Source organism: Canis lupus, chromosome 17 (assembly GCF_011100685.1).
Source record: "Canis lupus familiaris isolate Mischka breed German Shepherd chromosome 17, alternate assembly UU_Cfam_GSD_1.0, whole genome shotgun sequence".
NCBI classification, from domain to species: domain Eukaryota; kingdom Metazoa; phylum Chordata; class Mammalia; order Carnivora; family Canidae; genus Canis; species Canis lupus.
This window is the reverse complement of record NC_049238.1, coordinates 59,056,971-59,076,456: the sequence shown is the minus strand read 5'-3', so window position 1 is coordinate 59,076,456 and position 19,486 is coordinate 59,056,971. Positions and strand designations below refer to the sequence as shown.

The window sequence follows — 19,486 nt, the reverse complement described above, 5'->3', positions numbered from 1 at the left end:
CATTGCTACATTCCTTTCCCTCCCAAATCTCTGCCAACTCTTAGGTCAATTCCAAGAGAGTTTTCAGAACTGGACTCTAAGTCCAGCCTGTCCAACCCAAGACTGAACTTCAGTGACAACATTTTTCCTTTTATAGAAGCCCAGATATGGCCCTTAGATTAGGCTGGAAAAGAAGCTGGGGTTGCAGGGGGGAAGGCTACAGACCAATATAACCCAAGGAAAACTTGCCAGTAGGAGTAGGGTCCCCCGGAGAAATATGCGCTCTCTTTCTCTCTTGGCGCTCAGCAGCAAAATGGCAACTTTGGCCTCTTTCCTTTGGCACCTAAAAGCCCACCTCCCACTTCTCTATCCCGCCCCTACTGTGCTGCATGACTGAGCAGATATGACTGGATTGGCACTGATGGGTAGGTTTTACTGTCCAGCAATATTTTAAGCTCCCAGCCAGACAGCTTTTATGAAGGGAGGGATGTTTGGAAAACAATAGGAGAGAGAGAATGGGAGAGCTGTGTTGGGCACAGAGGGGAGGAGGGTGGGGAAAAGCTGATGTGGGAAAGCTTAGATGGGCTTCTGTAGCTTCCAAAAGTGTCTTTTAGCAGCAGACTGGCCCTCTACTGCAGAAAACCTTTGGCTTCTCTCCAGAGGGCCTGAGGCTGGGGCAATTTTCCCAGTATCGTCAGCTTAGAGAATCCCTAGGTAGGGACAGTAAGAGGTCACCTATGTGCATCCCCCTGCCCCCAGTCAGACTGTGCCAAAGCGCCTCCTCCCCCCAAAAAGAGCAGTTAAGTCCTTTACAAAGATTGATCTATCATCCTCTACTCGGGGTTTGTTCTTGTGTCTCAAAGTTTCTTCCTTTGAAAGGAGCCTTAATACTCCGAAGAATTCTGGTGCCATTTGTCAATAGAATATTTCCCACCTTGTTTTACTCATAATTACAAATACTTTTGAGAAGCTGCAGAGTCAGGGAGATTGATTATGCAGGGTCAGCTAACAGTTTTAGACTCTTATGCCTCCAACTGCAAAATGGGGGCATGAGGTTTACATTATCAAGAAGCTCCGGGATGAAATGCCTGTGTGTGGCCTAATGAGGAATGATGTTCGGGAAGCTAGCTCTGAGGGCATGAATGTATGCTCTCTGCCTCCCCGAGGCCCATCCTCTTCCCATTGTCTGGGACTGACCATTACATTGATATGAAAAATGATTGTTTTGACCACATTTTCCAAATCCCAAACTTATTATGTAAGTTTATGTATGGAAATAAGGGAGCAAAAATAGTTGGAACTGGGATTGTTTTAGGAAATCTATAATATATGATTACTAAGTGGAAGGCAACTTTGAGAGTAAACCGGAAAAAAATAATCTGAGTGCTTGCCTCTTCTCAACCTTCATTTCCTGTCCTTTCTGGTGTTATGGAAATATTACATTTTGATGGTGGTTATTGGAAGGGTGATGGTACCAAAGTTGTATGAGTCTCCAATTCCAATTGTATTATAATGTTCACTATCTTACTTACTTTAGAATTCTGATTTCTTTCAGACTTCAAATTTGAAGGACTACTCTAACTGGGACAGAGCCTTCTAGAGAATCCCTCATTTAAAAACAACTGGCCAAGGCTGTTCTCCAATATCAGTGAGGCAAGAAGTCAGAGGAGAGAGGGAAGGAAACCCAGTGTTTCTTTTGAGAGCATTTGGTAAATGTTGATTCCTGGAGCTTGTGCTTTCTCTGAGATATTCCAGAAACTACAGACTTCTTTTCAAATGAGTTTCTCTCATTTAGGGCTTTCCAGGCTAACTTGGCTTGTGATAGAGCAGCCCCACCTCCTGACATCATTTTGTGAGAGATGGTCATAGAGGATGTGATTGAGTCTGGAAAAATAAAGAATGTCATCACGGCTCTGAACCAACTATAGTCTCTCAGGTTTGGACAAATCTAGCTTTCTTTGCTTATTTATTCTGTTGGTGTTGAAGACACTCTGCTAATAGTGCCCACTTGATTGAATTATTTTTGTTGTCACTTTTTCTGTTTGTAGTCTTTGAAAACACACTCAATCCCTTACCTCTCGAGGAACATTTTGAAAGAGATGGGAGGGGAAGCTGGGTGGCTCAGTTGTTGAGTGTCTGCCTTTGGCTCAGGGTGTGATTCCCCGGGTCCTTGGATCAAGTCCCTTGGGTTCCCTGCAGGAAGCCTGCTTTTCCTTCTGCCTATGTCTCTGCCTCTCTCTTTATGTCTCTCATGAATAAATAAATGAGTTCTTAAAAAGAAAGGAAAGAGAAAGAAAGAAGAAAGAAAGAAAGAAAGAAAGAAAGAAAGAAAGAAAGAAAGAAAGAAAGAAAGAAAGAAAAAAATGAGAGAGAGGATCATCTTAGGCTCATCTGTTATTGAGAGGTGTTTGAAGCAGCAATTAGAGTCGGTTTTTCAGGTCTTTCAGTAGGAAGTCCTCTTGTGGTGGCTCTATTGTTTGATGTAAATAAAGCTCTAGAGTTCGGGGTCTAACCACATTTGAATGCAAATACCACTTTTCTGTTCTGTAGTATGGATTATTAGAGCATTGATGTTTTGGATAATCTAACAGTGGCATTCTATTCAAGGTATGTTTTGGAAGCAGTGAAACAGTTATGTGTGGGGAGACCATTGGATTTTCAGTGGGAAGGCCTGGCTCTGGGTGGGGCCCTTTCAGTTTCTATTTGTAAGCGGTTTGCTCAGTCTCTCTGTGTCTTGGTTTTCTTATCTATGGAAGAGAGATGATAATGACCTCCTTTCCTCTTTTGTGAAAAGGTGGTGTTGGCTATTGATAATAATGATGGTGGCTATTGATCTAACCCATGCAATGCTGTGAATCCCTGTCCAGTTGTTAGTTATGTTCACTGTGATCTCCTCCCCCCTCTGAATCTGTCTGTGTCCTGTGCCCCAGGATCATGGGTTGGCTTGATTAAGATCATACATGCTCCCCTCCCACAGGGAAAATGTCAGAACTGGAAAAGACCAGAAGAAATTGTGGGCCTCCATCCCTCGTTTTACAGGTGGGGAAACCAATTCAGGGTGGAAATGACATCCTGAGGTTGTGGTACAGCTCTGAGGCCCAGGAACTTTCCATGGCTCTGGATGTTTCTATGTAGGGGTATAGACTCACTAAGCAGCAAGCCTCTTTAGGGAGAACCCGGCAAATCCTATTGTGAGCAGGAGGGCAGGCAGACAGCTGTATGGGGCCCGAGGGGACTGTTATCAGTCAATCTCAGTGACTGGAATTAGGAGGCACAGAATCTTTCTCTTTCAGCTGCTTGTGTGTGCAAGGGAGAATGAGTCTCTGAGAAACCCAGGGCCAGGGGCTGTGGGTGAATTGGGTCATTTCCCTGAATGTCGAGGCCTGGCTCTGACTTCGTGGGCAATGTTTGGAGAGTCACTTCACAAGCATTTTCTGAGCTCCCACCGTAGGAGGTATTTCGGACACATCAGTGAGTAAAACAAAAATCCCCTCCATAGCAGAGCTGATGGTCTGATGGGGGGAGGGGATGATTCTCTTTAAACACAATAACTCAGGGAATTACACAGTAGGTTAGGAGGTGATAAGAGCTACCTCGGAACGAAAAAGTTCGGAGGTGGGAGGGGATGGGAGGGATTGAGAGAGCCAATTAGAGGAGAGGGGTGGTTCTCACACAGACCTCACTGAGCAGGTGAGGTTTGAGCACACTTTAAAGAGGGTGAGGGGGGCACTTGGGTGGCTCAGTGGTTTAGCGTCTGCCTTGGGCTCAGGGCGTGATCTTGGGGTGCTAGGATCCTGCTTCTCCCTCTGCCTATGTCTCTGCCTCTCTCTTTCTCTGTGACTCTCATGAGTAAATAAGATCTTAAAAAAAAAAAATAAAGAGGGTGAGGGAGAGCTCTGTGAGGGTGTAGTGGGAAGAACAAGCCAGGCCAAGCCTTTCAGCAGCAGGCAGGCTAGGTGTGGCTGAAACAGTGGGTGTAGACAGGATCGGCTGGGAAATGTAATTTCTGTCTCTTGATTATTTCATCTACATATGGTTTGTTCATCTTTAAAACTTCGATGATACCAAGAAATGAGATACCCAGCCTCCAACGTGGAACTTTGCCCTCCTCTTCTGCCGCAAAGCTTTTGTGAAGTTGTCAGTGTGTGCCTGGTGCTGTGCTGGGAGCACAAACTTGGATGGAGCACAAGCCCTGCAGTGATGCCTAGTGCACCGAGTGCACAGAGAAGCCTCATGCCCGTCTGCTCAAGGAGATAAGGGCCTGGCAGAGGAGGGGGGTCTGGCCTACGAGAGCCTACCTGAGGCTACCTGAGCCTACCAGAGCCTACCTGAGGCTGTGGCTTCCGTCTTTTAGGAACAGGAACAGAGAAACCATGAAATGCCAGGTTTTGGAATGAGATCCGTTCACCATCACCATCCCCGCCCCCCCCACCCCAATCGGCACCTGGCGTTGCTCACCTGACTGTCCTCAGCTCCTCCTCTGTTTTCTCCTGTGAAAAATGGCAAGAGGCACCGTGATTCAATAAAACAATATGCATAAGATTGAGTTTAGTACTTGACATTCAGTGAGCACTTGCTAAAGAGTAACTGCCGTCATCACTATTAGGAACAAGGTTTGGCTACCACCTGAAGGAGAGCCAGGGCTCTTTGTTTAACCAGCAGAGGGATCAACACTTTTCCTTGCTTGCACCACCTGGAGAGGCCTGGAGGTAAGCTGTGGCCCTGTCTGTCCCTCCTCCCTGGCCAGTTTGGTTGTGAGCCAGAGATTCTTCTTCATCACAGCCATTTGGCTGAGATTCAAGGGCTCCTGTGCCCTGAGGGGCAAGGGATGGGCTGGAGTGGGGGACAGGGGTCACTTTCACTGGGGAGAGGATTTCCCGCACAGACGGTTGTCAGGACAAGGCCGGGCACTCTATTGAACAGAGCAGCTCATGCATGAGAGCAGATTGTGCCAATTCTATAGAGCACGACCCCTGGCCCTGGCTTCTCCTGCTAACAAAGTTATCTTTTCCAATCTGCTTAGGCAGAAGGGGGACACACTTCCTGTCCTTGTGCTGAGCACGCAGAGCAAGCAGGACCCAGGCCAGGGCTAGATCTGCCTCTCGGCACTCACCCCTTCCTGCCAATGCCTCCCCTCTCCCCACTAAAAGTCTTAGGTTCTCTTCAGCTGCCCCATCACCTTAATGAGAGAACTCAGGCTGCAGAAACTGGCCATTGGCTGGGTTTGAGACTAGGGAGTGTCCTGGCATTCTAGCTGCCTGGGGGGGGGGGGGGTGCAGGGAGAACATTCCAGAAGAGGTGTAGGGAAAGAGGCTGATGCAGCCTCATATTCACTGGGGTGGGAGCAGTTATTGATGCTGTAAGTCAGTGGGTCTCAAACTGGGGTTCCCTAGGCCAGCCGCAACAGCAGCATCACCTGGAAGCTTGTTAGGGGAGCGAGCCCTACCTGACATCCTGAATCAGAAACTCTGAGGGTGGAGAATAGTAAACTGTTTTAAAAAGCCCTCACATGGTTCTGGTGCATGCTAACATTTTAGAACCACTGCTTGAGGTAGGCCTGGCTACTAGAATTGGTTGTGCTGGCCCTGGTGCCCAAAATGTTTGTATTATGGCCCTCTCCCACTCCCCACTTCCCAACACCCTGCCTCCCCTGCGAAGCCCTAGAAACATTTCTTTGAGTCCATCCAGAAAACAAACAACTTGTGGAGTTCCCTGCAGTTCCCTCTCAGCTGCCATATAAGCCCATCCTACATATATAATATCATAAATGAGAAGGGGAGAAAAAAATTTTGTTCATGCATGGTATTGGCAGTTGTACCTACATCAAGGGGTGGGCAGTTTGGTCTGCATTTTACTGAGACTCCACAAGGTTAAGTAATTTTCCTGAGGTCACAGAAAGAAAGGGGCAGGGTGAGTACTGGAACCAGATCTGCTTGACTCCAAAGCCCATGTTTGCTCTGGCTGTCCATGCTGTCACCTTTAATTATGAGAATCAGTTCTACAGTGCTGACCTTTCAGAACATTTGGGGTCTCCCGTCTTTGTGCTAATCACTTAACATTTGGGTGTTTAAAAAAGTTTTTTTTTGTTGTTGTTCTGAAAAACCCCACATAACTGCAAATATATTCTAAATACAGTAATTCACTTTGTACATATCCATATATTTTTTTAAATGACAAACGTATAGCATGAATGCTTGTACAATGAAAAGAGTCAAGCAAGGTAGGGACATGCAGGATAAAGAGTAAAGATCCCTGCTTACCTCCTTCTTCCTATCTTCTTGTCACTGCAACTACGCTTAGCAGTTTGGTGTGTGTCCTTCCAGATGCTTTTTGCTTTTTAAAGGTACACTTAATATATACATAACAATATATGCCTAATATATCGCACTAGCTTTGCCGTATATGTACAGTTTTTTAAGAGATTTTATCAATTTATTCATGAGAGACACAGAGAGAGGCAGAGACATAGGCAGAGGGAGAAGCAGGCTCCCCAAGGGGAGCCCAATGTGGGACTTGACCCCAGGACCCCGGGATCATGACCTGAGCCAAAGGCAGATGCTCAACCACTGAGTCGCCCAGGCATCCCAGTATAGATCATTTTAATGCCTGCAATAGTATTCCATGTAAGGACATCCTGTAAATTTGTTCAATCTGTTCTCTGCTGGAGGACATTAGGTTGTTTTTTGCTATTACATGTTTTTTGCTATTACAAACTTTCTTTTTTCTTTTTTCTTTTTAAAAGATTTTCTTTATTCATGACAGACGCAGAGACACAAGCAGAGGGAGAAGCAGGCTCCATGCAGGGAGCCTGATGCGGGACTCGATCCCAGGTCTCCAGGATCATGCCCTGGGCCGAAGGCAGACACTCAACCACTGAGCCACCTGGGTGCCCCTATTACAAACTTTCAAAAAATGATAAACATCTATATGTACATATTTTGGGGCAAATGTAGGAATAGTTTTGGAGGATGTATCCCTGGAGGTAGAACTGATTGCTCGAAAGGTGGATGTGACCTAAAAGTCAGTAAGTACCAATTACTCTCAAAACAGACTGTGCCAGACTATACACTCAGTACAGCGTGTGAATGGGCACTTCATGATCTATCCTTACCATCACCAGCTATTGTCCCTCTTTACATTTTTTTTGACAACAGACGAACAGGAGATATTCTTTATTTTAATTTGCAGTTTTCTGATTATCGGATGACTCATATATTTACTAGCCATTTGCATTTCTTTTTCTCTGAATCACCTACTCCTCCTATCCTTTATTAATTTGAGGGGTGGTGGTGGTTATTTGCCTTTTCCTTGTTGGTTTATAAACTCTTTTTGTAGACTATGGCTAATATTTCTCTGTCATAAGAATTGTAACATTTTTTCATATGATGACTTGTAAATTTGCTTTTGTGTGTTTTGTTGTACAAGGGGATTTATATTTTTATCTAATCAAATCTGTCATGAAAAAACTTGCAGTTTCTCCACGTTGTGCCTGGCTTAGAAAGGCTTCTACATTTCATTAAAATTCAGAAGACCAGTTAGGAAAGAAATTTGCCAGAGTAGATTCCATTTCAGTTCAGCATTTAAGCTTGGATCTCTGAAAAACTGAATTGTCAGAACAATATGAACCTTGCCTATTCTCTGAGTTTTGGCTATCATGGACTTTTAATTTTAATCAGAAAGAAATTATGTAAATTGCATTCATTGTCTTGGTACCTTTGGCCACAGATTTCATCATCATCATCCTTTTCCAGGGCCCATTCCATTTGCAAATCAGAAAACCAAACCCAAGGATCGGCTGTGTCATTTTGCTTCCTGGAGGTGTTTTGTTTTGCCTCTTTATGGTTTTGGATGCCTAATCTGTACTTCTATTCAGATACCACACGCATGGGTGGAGAGAGAGGATAAACATTATTATTTTCTTTTTCACAGGCATATTGTCTACTCTTTTATGGGGAGGACATCTTTTCCTCTTTCTATTTCTTTTTATTTTTGCCTTTCCTTTGTGGTCTGGGCCAATTACCCCGAAATTCAAAAAAAAAAAAAAAAAAAAAAGCCTGCCTCTTTTTAAATCCTTTACCACTTGGTTTCTTTTTGACTTAAGTAAGAGGCTTGACTCTGACCAGTTTCATTGGGAAGAACATGCTTCTGGCAGCTGGAAAACTTCAGTCTGTGGCTTAGTCTGGTTGGTTTCTCCACCAGGGACTCGGTTTCTCCGTCGTTGAAGTAGGGACGGTGTCAATCTCATGTGTATCATCTACCATGGTTCCCAGTCCAAGGAAGACTCACAACAAGTATTGTTTTCTGTCCATCCCTCAGTTTCCTCACTGTAACATGGATAAACAATGAGATATACCTGGGAGTTGCTTTGAAGGTTAAATAAGAGAATACAGAATTTTACAAAATAAACATGACAAAAAGGTTGTTGAGAAGCAAGTTTGGTACCTCAGGGGGGTTATGCTGCACCCACACCACTAGATGGCAGTATCAACACAGACGGCTGGCGAACATGGGTCTGAAGTCCAAGTCCTGAAAGGGGATCCCCACTTCATTTTTTCCCCTATGAATGAAATATATTTAGCAACAATTATTACAGATGTAACAAAGAAGCTTTCATTTTTGCTATAAATCATTTGTTGCTGTCAGAGCTTCTCTTAGGCAACGGACTGCCCTGAGGAATGGTTCCAAGTAGGGCCCAGAAGCCAGAGAGATCTTTCTGAAACACAAACTTGATCATGTCCTTCCCATACGTCAATTTTTTCTGTAGCTTGCTATTGTATGCAGAGATACTGTGCATTATTTCATTTAAAAATTTTTATTTGCTTTTTATTTTAATTTTTAATTTTTTTTTTCTGCGTAACATTTTAATTTCAAGTTCAACCTTACTCTGAATTAAAGGTATGAAATACGTCATTCAAATCAAGGGGGAGCAATGTGCCTGTAGTTCTGCCTCTCAGGCTAAGAATCAATACAGAATGCAGCTTGGATCCTTATCATATCACAGAGGATCCTCTGCTGTCTGAAGCTTGCCTATACTCCAGTCCATATTTTGCCACTCATAACTTTGCTCTTGACCCTTAGCAGCTGTAATATCCTCAATTCCCTATACATGGCACCTTGATTCTTGCCTCCATGCCTCTGTCCATGCAGTCCCTGATACTTTGAACCTCCCTCCCGGGCTCTGACACATCCATCAAGGCTCAGTTTGGGCTTTACCTCCTTCAGGAATTCTTCTCTGCCCCATCTAGGTTAGATTTCAAGAGTGCATTCCTGAGTCTTTCTCCTCTACCAGTCTATGAGATTTGTGAGTGCAGGGAATGTGTCTTTCTCATATCCATTTTAGGAAGGCCAGGCAAATGAGAGAACTCATTGAGTCTTTGTGGAATGAATAAATGAATGAATGATGAACAGAGAGATAGAGAGATGGCAGGAGATGAAGAGGTACCAGTTGGAAAGGGAGGTGAATGTTCCAGGGAGTGGATGGTTTTAGTCCAGGAACAAGGGGAGTTCTTTCCATGTTCCAGGCTGAGCTGCTGGCTGGAGATCAGGGTAAGCCCTGTCCTCTCAAAGCACAAGCACCAGCACCAGCAGTAGCCATCATGAAGGTCACAGGGGTGGGGCAGGGGGTGGATTGTATGGCAGCTGTAAGAGAAGCCCCAGATGTGGCCTGCTTCTAAGAGTAATTTCAACAGTGACCTTCAGTGATTTGGGATTAGGAGTCTAGAGCTGCTCAGGCTGCACCTAAAGGTAAGGACCCTGCTATAAATGACCTCTGCCAGAAATCACACACACACACACACACACACACACACACACACACACACACACACAATCTCTTTATATTTTCTTCCTCTTCTGAGACCAGATTCTCTTTTTCTTTTGAGGGTCCCTGAGATGGGTAGGATAGGGCTCCTCGGGTTAATGAAGGTGAACTTTCTCAAATGGGCAAATACTTGGGGAGGGATCCACCTGGTTCCAGGAGGAAAAAGCCACAGGAAAAAAGAGGCTGGGAAGTGGGAAGGTGGTTCTTGTTCCTTGTAATTGCAGACACAGTAATCAGTCCTCAGCCAGCACGGTGTTTGGGAACCATGACAGCCTCTGGACCATTGGGCATGAGGTCTTAAAAAAAAAAAACTAGAAGATTTACTTTTCCCCTAAAAACAGAAATGGAATTGTCACACTCTTTCACTCACCTTGGCCACTTCCTAAGCAGTAGACTTACCTGCCAAGGTGTGCCAGGGCATACTTTTGAGGTAGGATGTTGCCTTCCAGTTGCCTCATCCCAAGTCTTTTCCATGAAATGGTACCTCCAACCCCTGAAACTGGGGTCTTTATTTGCTTACACTTGTGATATGCTGAGCTGAAGAGGCTTAGGTCCCTGGCCAATTTATGCTCCTTCCCACCCTCCAAGGTGACACTGGGAAGAGGCTGCCCATTTCCCAAAGACTTGCTACCCCAGGGTCCTGTACTTCCTTAGGTCCTGTGGCTACTGAGGAAGCTGGGATTTCTCTCAACTTCTGTGCTGCTGATGTGACTTGCTGAGGCCAGCCTCTTTACAGATAGTCCCCTTTTCTCTAGATAGTCCACCAAAATAGGTCAAAGCCAGTTTACAGTCTCACAGGCAGGAAGGGACTCTGGACATGTAAATAGAGGGTGTGGGAGCCCTAGGGAAGAAACATCTAACCTTCATGACATTATCACAGCTATGGAGTTTCAAATGTGCCCCCTCCAAACTGTATAGGGGGATATGGCGGTGACAAGTTCCATTTTACCTTAAGTGTGAGAGCTGGCAAAGGATAGAGAAGAGTGTTGACAAAGCAGAAGGGGAATTCTAAATCCTCCAAATTCCTAGTAGTGGTAAATGCAGTTCATAGCCAGCTTTGCTCAGCCAGTCCAGGGCTCTAGGGAGGCAGGTACCTTCCTCTCTTAACTCTAAATGTGAAGCTCCCTAGAGGGCAGATATGGCTTTTGACCCAAAACTGGGAGAAAAACCACTTAGATATTTTTTTTAATTGTTTCTTTCTTTATTTTCCTTCTGAGCAGGTCCCCAGGCATCCAAACAATGCCTCTCCAGGCAGCCTGGCATGGCTGTCATAAAATGCAACTGAAATCTGTATCTATGGAAACAGGCTGGCTCCTTTTGCCTCTCTCCCTCCCTGCTTCTGTGTTGGCCAGGGTGAGTTGAGACTCCAGGCTCTGTGCTCTGATGTAGGGGCTGCTCTGGCTGTGCCCTGACCACCCTCTGGTGCCCGCCCTCCTCTCATGAGTGGCAGAGGAACTGCTGGGAGGGGAGTGACCCCGGTGTGGTGGCAAAGCTTCAGATAGTCTCAGAGAGGCAGTGCAGAGGGAAGATAGCCTGTTTGTCGAGGGCTCCAGGGAAAGCAGGTAGTGCCACTCAGTGGGGACCTCACTGACTTAGGCACTTGGAACTTCATGTTACTCTCCTGGCTTTTGAGCTGGAGACCCAGACATTTCCTCAGTCAACAAAGTTCTTCCCAGCCTTCTTAATGCACCCTGGGCTTGGCAATGGTTCTTGAGGTCTTTCTTCCTTTGCCTAAAAAGGCAGTTCATTATTCCTTAGGGGTACATATGTGATGGTGTTTGGTTTAAGAGGTAGGTTTTTTTTTTTTTCCTTTGGATTTAAGACAAATGAAAATCAGTCTGCTTCAACTTGGCAGAATGGACTGAAATGGAAACAAAGACATCAGAGTTCTCTTCTCCTCCCCAGTTCTAATCTGCTACATGTTTTCTTATAGGGGCAACCTGTCTTCAAAACAGGCATTTGCAGACGGGTCTAGCTCAGGAGTTGGAAGTTGGCTGGGAGGGTTGGAGGGGACATGGTGATGATGTTGGGGGAACTCACTATCTGACAAAATGTGCCATGTGATAGAGTTTCTAAGGAGATTGTTTCCATTCCAGCATTGTGCCTCTACCTGGGCAGCCCATGAAAGCATCCAGAAGTCTACCAAGATAGTCCTCACATCACTAGGGGGCGATGCTGTCTCTCTTTTGCTCCATGCAGGGTTTTTGTTTTTGTTTTAGGACGTCTTAAGAGACTGTGGGCCAAGAAAGAGGCTGCTTTCAGGTATGCCTCTGAGTCGTGTGAAATCTGTTCATTGCGCCGGAATAGAAGGGCATGGTTTGAATGTCAGTGGCTGAGAGGATGGGAATGCAAAGGGGCAAAGGCTGGCCTTAACTTAGGGGACCATTTATTGTGGGACCATACTTGCTTGCCCTCCCTCACTCTATTTAGTGAACTGGTAGAGCAGGTACCCCAGAGAGTATCCCTCACTCTCCTTTTCTTTTCTTACTCACTAGCTCCTTTCATCAGTGAAATATTTACCTTGTTTCTCATGGCTCCCCAAATCACCAAACCTGAGAGTCCCAAGATTCTCTGCTATATTCCCCTTCCCTCTCCCAGGCCTGCCCTATTTCCTCTGCTCCTGCACTATTTGACTGTATCCTTGCTTGTATTGAGGGAATTTTTTGATTACAAAAGGGCAAAAGTATATTGTGTAGTGTTGGTTCATGTGATGCCAAAGCAAAGGATGAACCTCAGCAGATGGCAGGCTCTGACCTCAGAGATTAGAGGCCCAAGAGATATACTCTTGGGCAGTACTCTTGGGCCCTTCTGGCTAGGGAAAAGGAGAGTCCATTCTAAGAGTTATAGCTGAGATTGTGTGAAATTTACTCCTCTAGCTGCTTGCTACCATTACCAGAAGCCTCTGTTGCTGGAGGCAGGTTTGGGTGGAGCTCTTGGGGCTGTAGAAGGTAGTTGGTAGGGGGCCTCCTCTTGGGGGAGCTGCCTGCCTTGGACTTGCCAACTGAACGCCTGCAAGAGGATCAAAAGCCAGTGTGATGGCCTGCATCAACAGAGCCTCCAGGCTCCTACTCATGAGTTCATTCCCTCCTTGGCCTGTCTGCAAACCTATTAAAGTGGGGATTTAAGAGGAATTTCTTTGCCTACTAGATCTAGTAGGCACAATTTCATGTCCTTTTAAAAGATGAGGGGGCTTTGCATGGAAGACTCTGTAGCTGGAGTTCATTGTTCGCTTTTTCAACATGGTATAGTATTTTCTTTGCTCTCAGGCTCTATAACCAGACAGCCTGGCTCTGAACTTACCACTTACTGGCCATGTGGTATTTGGCAAATTAACTCTTTGAAATCTCAGTTTTATCATCTGTAAATAAGGATGATTGCTATGGAGATTTAATCAGATAGCTCTGTGTAAAGTACTTGGCCCAACAGCTGGCACATAAATGGTCACTATCATTATCTTGAAACGCAGTACAGTGTAGTAGCTAAGCCAACTGGCTAAAATCGAGACTCTACCACTTACTTACTACCTGTGTGATAGCAAACAACTCATTTAATCTCTCTGTGCCTCGGTTGCCTTATATATAAAATACAGTTTAATAATAGTACCTATTTGTTAAGATTGGCTAGCTAATACCTATGGAGCCCTGAAAACAGTTCCTAGCACATAGATGGTAAGTATCCAAAGAGGAGAGTATCCCTCATAGCCTGCAGAGGTGTGGCTTGGATTATCCATGAGTGATCTGTATTTGGCTCTGGGGTACGGTGATGAATGTTTTAGGAGAATTATTTTCTCATTTGACTTAGTGTACACTAAGATGAATCTGTATTTGTGGCTTGTATAACTGATAAATGCTGGGGCTAGGGATGCAGAACATGGTTGAGAGAAGCCTGTTAGAAATGCAAGATATGAAGCAGGGAGATCAGAAAACAGATCATTCTGAGGCACTAGTCTGGCACCTTTTGACCATGGTCCTGGATAGTTTTTCTTTTACTGTATATCAATGCGGAGAGAAAGATTATATGGTCATACCAATTTTGCAAGTGGAGAAATAGTTGAAAGAGGTGGATTATATGCTCTGCACAAAGCATGCAAAGGCAGGATCCATACTTCACCCACACACCAATTGCATTTAAAAATAAAAATTAATCAAAGCAGCTTTTGGCACTGCCAAACAGAATAGGTCACAGACAGTGTGTTTGACGTGTCATTCAACCGTGTTGGCAGCCTTAGGCAGAGATACAGTAAACCAGGGGTAACACCAGGAATAAAGCACATCTCAGGGCCCTAACACACCTCCCTGAATATTAATTTATTTTTAGAGTCTCCAAAAAGGAAATTTTAAGGAAAACAAAGAAAGAAAATACTGTGGGTGGGAATCAGGAAAGAACAATCTAGAAAGCTCTGAAATTTTCCTAAACATTTCAAAATATATATATTATGAATTTCAAGATGCTTTCTAGGTCCTGGGCCACTGTGATAAGAGAATCTCTAAAATATATCACTGTCTTCTAGGAGGAGGATCTTGAAGAATAGGAAGACCAGAATGAGGGCAATGTGCCATCATTCTTTCTAAAAAAGTGAAAAGATTAATCTGGAGAAATAAGTGTTCTTATTTCAGTCCTATTAAGGCTGACAACTGTTTAGGTAAAACTGATGAAATGGAATTGGGAAGAAAATCCTCTCCTGGCTTCTTAAATGGGATGATGATTCATTAGCAGTGAGAGTTAGGGGTATTGGCAGTCCTTTGCTGATTATCGGTGGAGCGGTAACCTGGATTATCCAAAAAGATCTTCGGAAAATGTCATGGTATTTGTTTGGCAGTAAATTCATATTTCAACTAAACCTGTTAGCTCAGTTACAAATATTTTATTAGAGAGTGATGGGCTTATGTGTGCTATAACATCTTTTTATTCAAGAAATATTTGAGGACTAACTCTGTGCCAGGTGTTTGCCTAGAAGCTGGAAAGACACTGCTGTACTAGCTAGACATGGTCCCCATTCTCTTGGAGGAAGGCATTGAACAAATAATATACATAAGCATTCCTTGAATTAATATTGTCTCAGTGAAGCAGGCATTCAGAGTGCAAAATATGCATACAATGAAGAGTTGGCCTTCCTGGAGGGTTGGAAACATGAAAGTCCTTGGAAAACTGTGAGGTGCTATTAAAGATGAAGCAATGCCTACTCCATGCTTCATTTGGATTTACAGTTAGTTTCTAAATGGGCACAAGTTTGCTCCTGCCTAAATCTCAGACCACTGTTTCTGCTGGAACTTTCTCTCTTGAAGAAGGCTAACGTCCTTCTCCAGACACTACATGGTAAGTGGGAAAAGCCTCAGAGATGGATAGGAATAGATTGGGAAATGGCTCTGTCAATTACTGGAGCAGAGAAATTGGTCTGGCTTTATTCCTCATCCATTTTGGTTGAAAATCGGACAAGAAATAAGACTACAGAAACTCCTTGATCAAAAACTAGAAGCAAGAAGGTCTGCTACTGTCTGTGACTCATTCTGTAAGGGACTGGCATGATGTAGTTTTAATTTACCAGTTATATCCTAAGAGTTAGACATACGTGCATGTGAATGTCAATGTTATTATGAGAAATGAAAATGTTATCCACATAAAACAGAAGAGTCTCTTTTCTAATAGCACTTATTAAATACACATGTAAGAGCTTGTGCTTTTACAAAATACATCATTTCATTTAGTCAGCCTGTAAAGTCCTATAAAGTAGCTCTTTTATTCCCATTTTACAGATGGGGAAATGGAGGTTAAACACATTAGTTTAATTGTCCAAGGTCACAGTGCTAAGAAGTGCAGAATCTGAATTTATACCTGGGCCCCCCTAAACTTTAAAGCCTGTTTTTTTTTTTTTTTTTTCCCATTATGCCACGGTAAATGTCCTTTGGAGAATATACAGGTAGAGATAGCAGCTGAAGTTGAGACTCTGGTAACAGGATTTGCTTTCTCTTGATAAAGAAACAAGAGTGGGTGGTGGTGGTGGTGGAGAGGCTCTACAACTAGCTTTAAACTGGGGATTGATGGAAGCAGATCTTACATCATTTTAAGTTCAGCTTGTTTTATTGGGTGGACCCTAGTGTGAAAGTCTGAGAAATAAGACATCTGCTCTGAGGCAGGGGTGGAAGATCCTGTACCCTCACATGCCCATTAAAGTGTGAGATGAAGTATAATCAGTCAGGAGAGGGCTTGGGGAAAATAAACTGAGATGTGTAACTGGCAAATAAAAAAAGAGCATTAAAGAGACCAGGACCCATAGGATCACAGAAAAAAAAAGGGACACATAGCTCCTTGCCAAGCTGGAGTTATTTTTGTTTAGAGAGACACCAAAGTCCTTCCCTAGCCCTTGTCCTTCAATCTTAGTAACCTGAAGCGCTGTGGGTCATTCATGCTAACTTGGTCCTCTTCATAGCTCCCTGTGTAATTAGATCCAACCTTTTAAGGAAGAGGGCCCTGGGAGATATGTCTTAGGGTTTATGCATAACCCAGTTCCTTCATGTTTCCTGCTGTAAATTTTTGCTTGTAAATTGTTTTCTTTTGAAACCCCATTGTAACCATTCCTGAGATGGGACTTTTTTTGTTTGTTTGTTTTAAATAACCAGACCAATCGGCTGCTGTTTGGCAGACTGCTGAAGGAGATTGGAAAAAAGAGGTAGTGAAAGAACTGTGCAGAGACAGCATGGTAAGAACACTGAGAAGATTAGTGTCCAGGGATTTTGGTCTCGGATATTCCTTTGTCTTTGTACTGTCCATAAGAAATCAGCCTCAGACAGCCTTCTTCAGTTACCTTATAAAATGTTAACCTTCCAATTGTGTGATTTTTGTCTATTGCCATTTCTTCTATTCTTAGAAACATAAAAGTTTTGGTCCTAAAGGGATCTTTTCTCTCTCTCATTATTTAATGATTTTTCATAACCTCTTTAAACTGGTCTTTTTTTTCACTAGCATAGTCCAATGGAGTTAGTGTTTACTCCTGCCTAGAAGTTAATTAGCTTAGTTTAAGAATGGACTTAGTGTGGCTCTAACTTTAACTTAAGAACAACTGAAACAAGGGCGTCTGGGTGGCTCAGTCGGTTAAGTGGCTGACTGTTGATCTCAGCTCATGTCTTGATCTCAGGGTCATGAGCTTGAGCCCCATGTTAGGTTTCTCTCTCTCTCTCTCTCTCTCTCTCACACACACACACACACACAAAGAACAATTGAGATAATAATCACTGCAATCATAACACTGAATATAATCAGTGAAAGCAAACCCTACTGCAGTAGGTGCTGCTGGTTGATCCATTTGTAGTATTTGTTCAATGTACTTATCTGTCGGGCCAACACAGATCTAAAACCCATCATTCTTGACAACCTGTTCAAAGTTTGGAAGTGTTTACAGTGAAGTTGATCAATCTTATTTCTTGAAAAACATGGAAAAAGAAAAATAGTTATCTTCTTGTTTGGTTGGGATGATCCCATCCTATTCATACCTTTGTTATGGAATTTATTAAATTACATGTGATTATTAGTTAGCTTAGCTAGCTCCTCCAATAAAATGTAAGTTCCTTGAGGGCATATTAATTAAAATTAATTTTAAGAAAAATTTTGCTGATCCTTGATTAAATGGTGTCCATAAATTCGCTAAAAAAAAAAATGAGAAGTCAAATTAATTAGGTTAATGAGATAACTGGGGCCATTCAGTGCAGCTAGCCAGCAGGGAGTTCCCATTGAAATTTATCACCACCTGACTGTGTTTTGGCAAATCCTGGTGGCAGTTGTCTGTTTTAGCTTAAATATTGATGGATGCTTCTGGATCCTGTTGTTTGAATTTCCAGGGCAAGAAGAGTGATTCCAGAAATCTCCTGGCTAGTGTTATCTATTTGTTGGCACATCCTAAATAGGTAGGTAGGGATACTGGGACATTCCACTCCTCTGATTTCAAAGGCAAATTTGTCTACTATTGCACAAATTTTTCCCGTCCTGCCTTCTCTCTTGGACATTCCCTCTCTTTTCCCCCAAGTAATAAGAAATTTAGATGGCTACATTTAAGAATGGGGGCTGGATGGAGGATAGGAATCAACTTACAATTGTCTTAATTCTAATTCAATGTCATTGCAGGATTTTACTGTATCGGGTGCTCAAAAAGTGTTTGTTGAATGAATGAATACATATAATTTGTCTCACTCAATATCAGCAAGCAGTGAGTTGAACTATTTAGAAAGACAACAAAATGGGCAAATAACCAATGAAAGGGATCAACATTTGGTCCCACTAAATCTTGGATACCTAGCATATAGACTAGCCAATGGAGTATAATGATCTACTAGCAACTCTAGATTTGAAAAACTGAAAGAGCATATATAACAGACGAGCCTGAACTCCACTGTCAAAACTGTGCCTAATTCTAGCCTGAAGAAAGGTTTGCATTTGGGTGAAACCAAAAATGGCTGTGGCTGTTACTCAGGATTAGACAATTCAAGTGGTGCTGAAGTAGATCCGAGTGTACCAGAGCGTCCAACAGAGTTGACGGCAGGAGCAGAAAACAAGTGGAGATGAAGAAGACAGAAGACTTTTCATTTTTAAATACATATTGTTAGATGCTGAGACCAGAATTCTTTGAATTATGCTGGCAAAGATTGTACAGCTTTTTATATATAGTGTGTTGGGGAAAGCACGGTTAGATGTATTGGAACAGAGTCATTATAACAGATTAAAAGATCTTGGTCAAAGACAAACTAATCTAACAAATAATAATAAAACTTAGTATTGATGGTTAGAGAGTAGATTCATCTGTGGCTTAAGAAGAGAAGACAGCACGGGGTGCCTGGGGTGGCTCAGTTGATTAAGCATCTGCCTTTGGCTAAGCTCATGATCTCAAGGTCCTGGGACTGAGCCACGTGTCAGGTTCCCTACTGCCCCTCCCCTCAGCTCATATTTTCTCTCTCTGTCTCTAATAAATAAATAAAACCTTAAAAAAAAAAAAAAAGAAGAGAAGACAGCTCAAATGTGATGGTTGAGAAATGTGGAAGCATTTCCAATCATTACCTGGGTTACTATAACGGTTTTGCCTCCACTAGACAAGCAGCTTTGGGAATTGGGGTTTCTTTACATGATACACTATTTATACAATGCACTATCTCTTTAGAATAATCAACATATTTACAATTTCTGTTGCCTTTTTTTCCTTTCTGTATCTCCAACCTACCATCTGGGATAACTTCAGTGTTTTTTTCTTAGTGCTAGCAGTTATTTTCTTTCAGCAGCTTAAATATGTCATTGCCTCCTGGTTTCTATAACTTCTGTTGGAAAGTCATCTGCCAGTCTTATTTTGTTCCTTTCTGGATAATGTGATTTAATTCCCCTTCCCTTTCCCGTGGCCCCAGATGCTCTTACAGATTTTTCTTGGTCATGGTTTTTAGCAGTTTTGCCATAATGTGTCTAGCTATGGGTTGGTTATGTATGTATGCTGCTTGTGTTCACTGAGGTTCCAATATGTGGATTGATGCCTTAATCAGTTTTGGAAAATTCTCACCTGTTACCTCTCACCTCTCCTAATATTGCTTCTTCCTCATTTCTTCTCTTGCTTCCATCAGGTCTTAAATTACATATCTTTTACACCTTTCACCATGTTCTGTATGTCTCTTATGCTCTTCTATTTCATCCTCTCTTTCCCTCTCGATATTTTCTATT

General features: G+C 43.1%; 1 protein-coding gene across 17 annotated transcripts in view; it reads right to left on the bottom strand.

Moving 5' to 3' along the window:
• GJA8 (gap junction protein alpha 8) overlaps positions 1 to 19,486 on the bottom strand; it is a 70,134-nt gene that overhangs the window by 10,942 nt on the left and 39,706 nt on the right. For 12 of the 17 annotated variants that reach the window (XM_038561999.1, XM_038562002.1, XM_038562008.1 and 9 more), the window contains 3 exons: positions 8,422 to 8,536; positions 8,100 to 8,303; positions 4,438 to 4,469 (listed from right to left, as the gene is read on the bottom strand). The gene's annotated coding sequence lies outside the window, so the exon portion shown is untranslated. The remainder of the gene's footprint in view (positions 1 to 4,437; positions 4,470 to 8,099; positions 8,304 to 8,421; positions 8,537 to 19,486) is intronic. The other 5 variants (XM_038562010.1, XM_038562011.1, XM_038562012.1 and 2 more) reach the window with 3 other exon arrangements.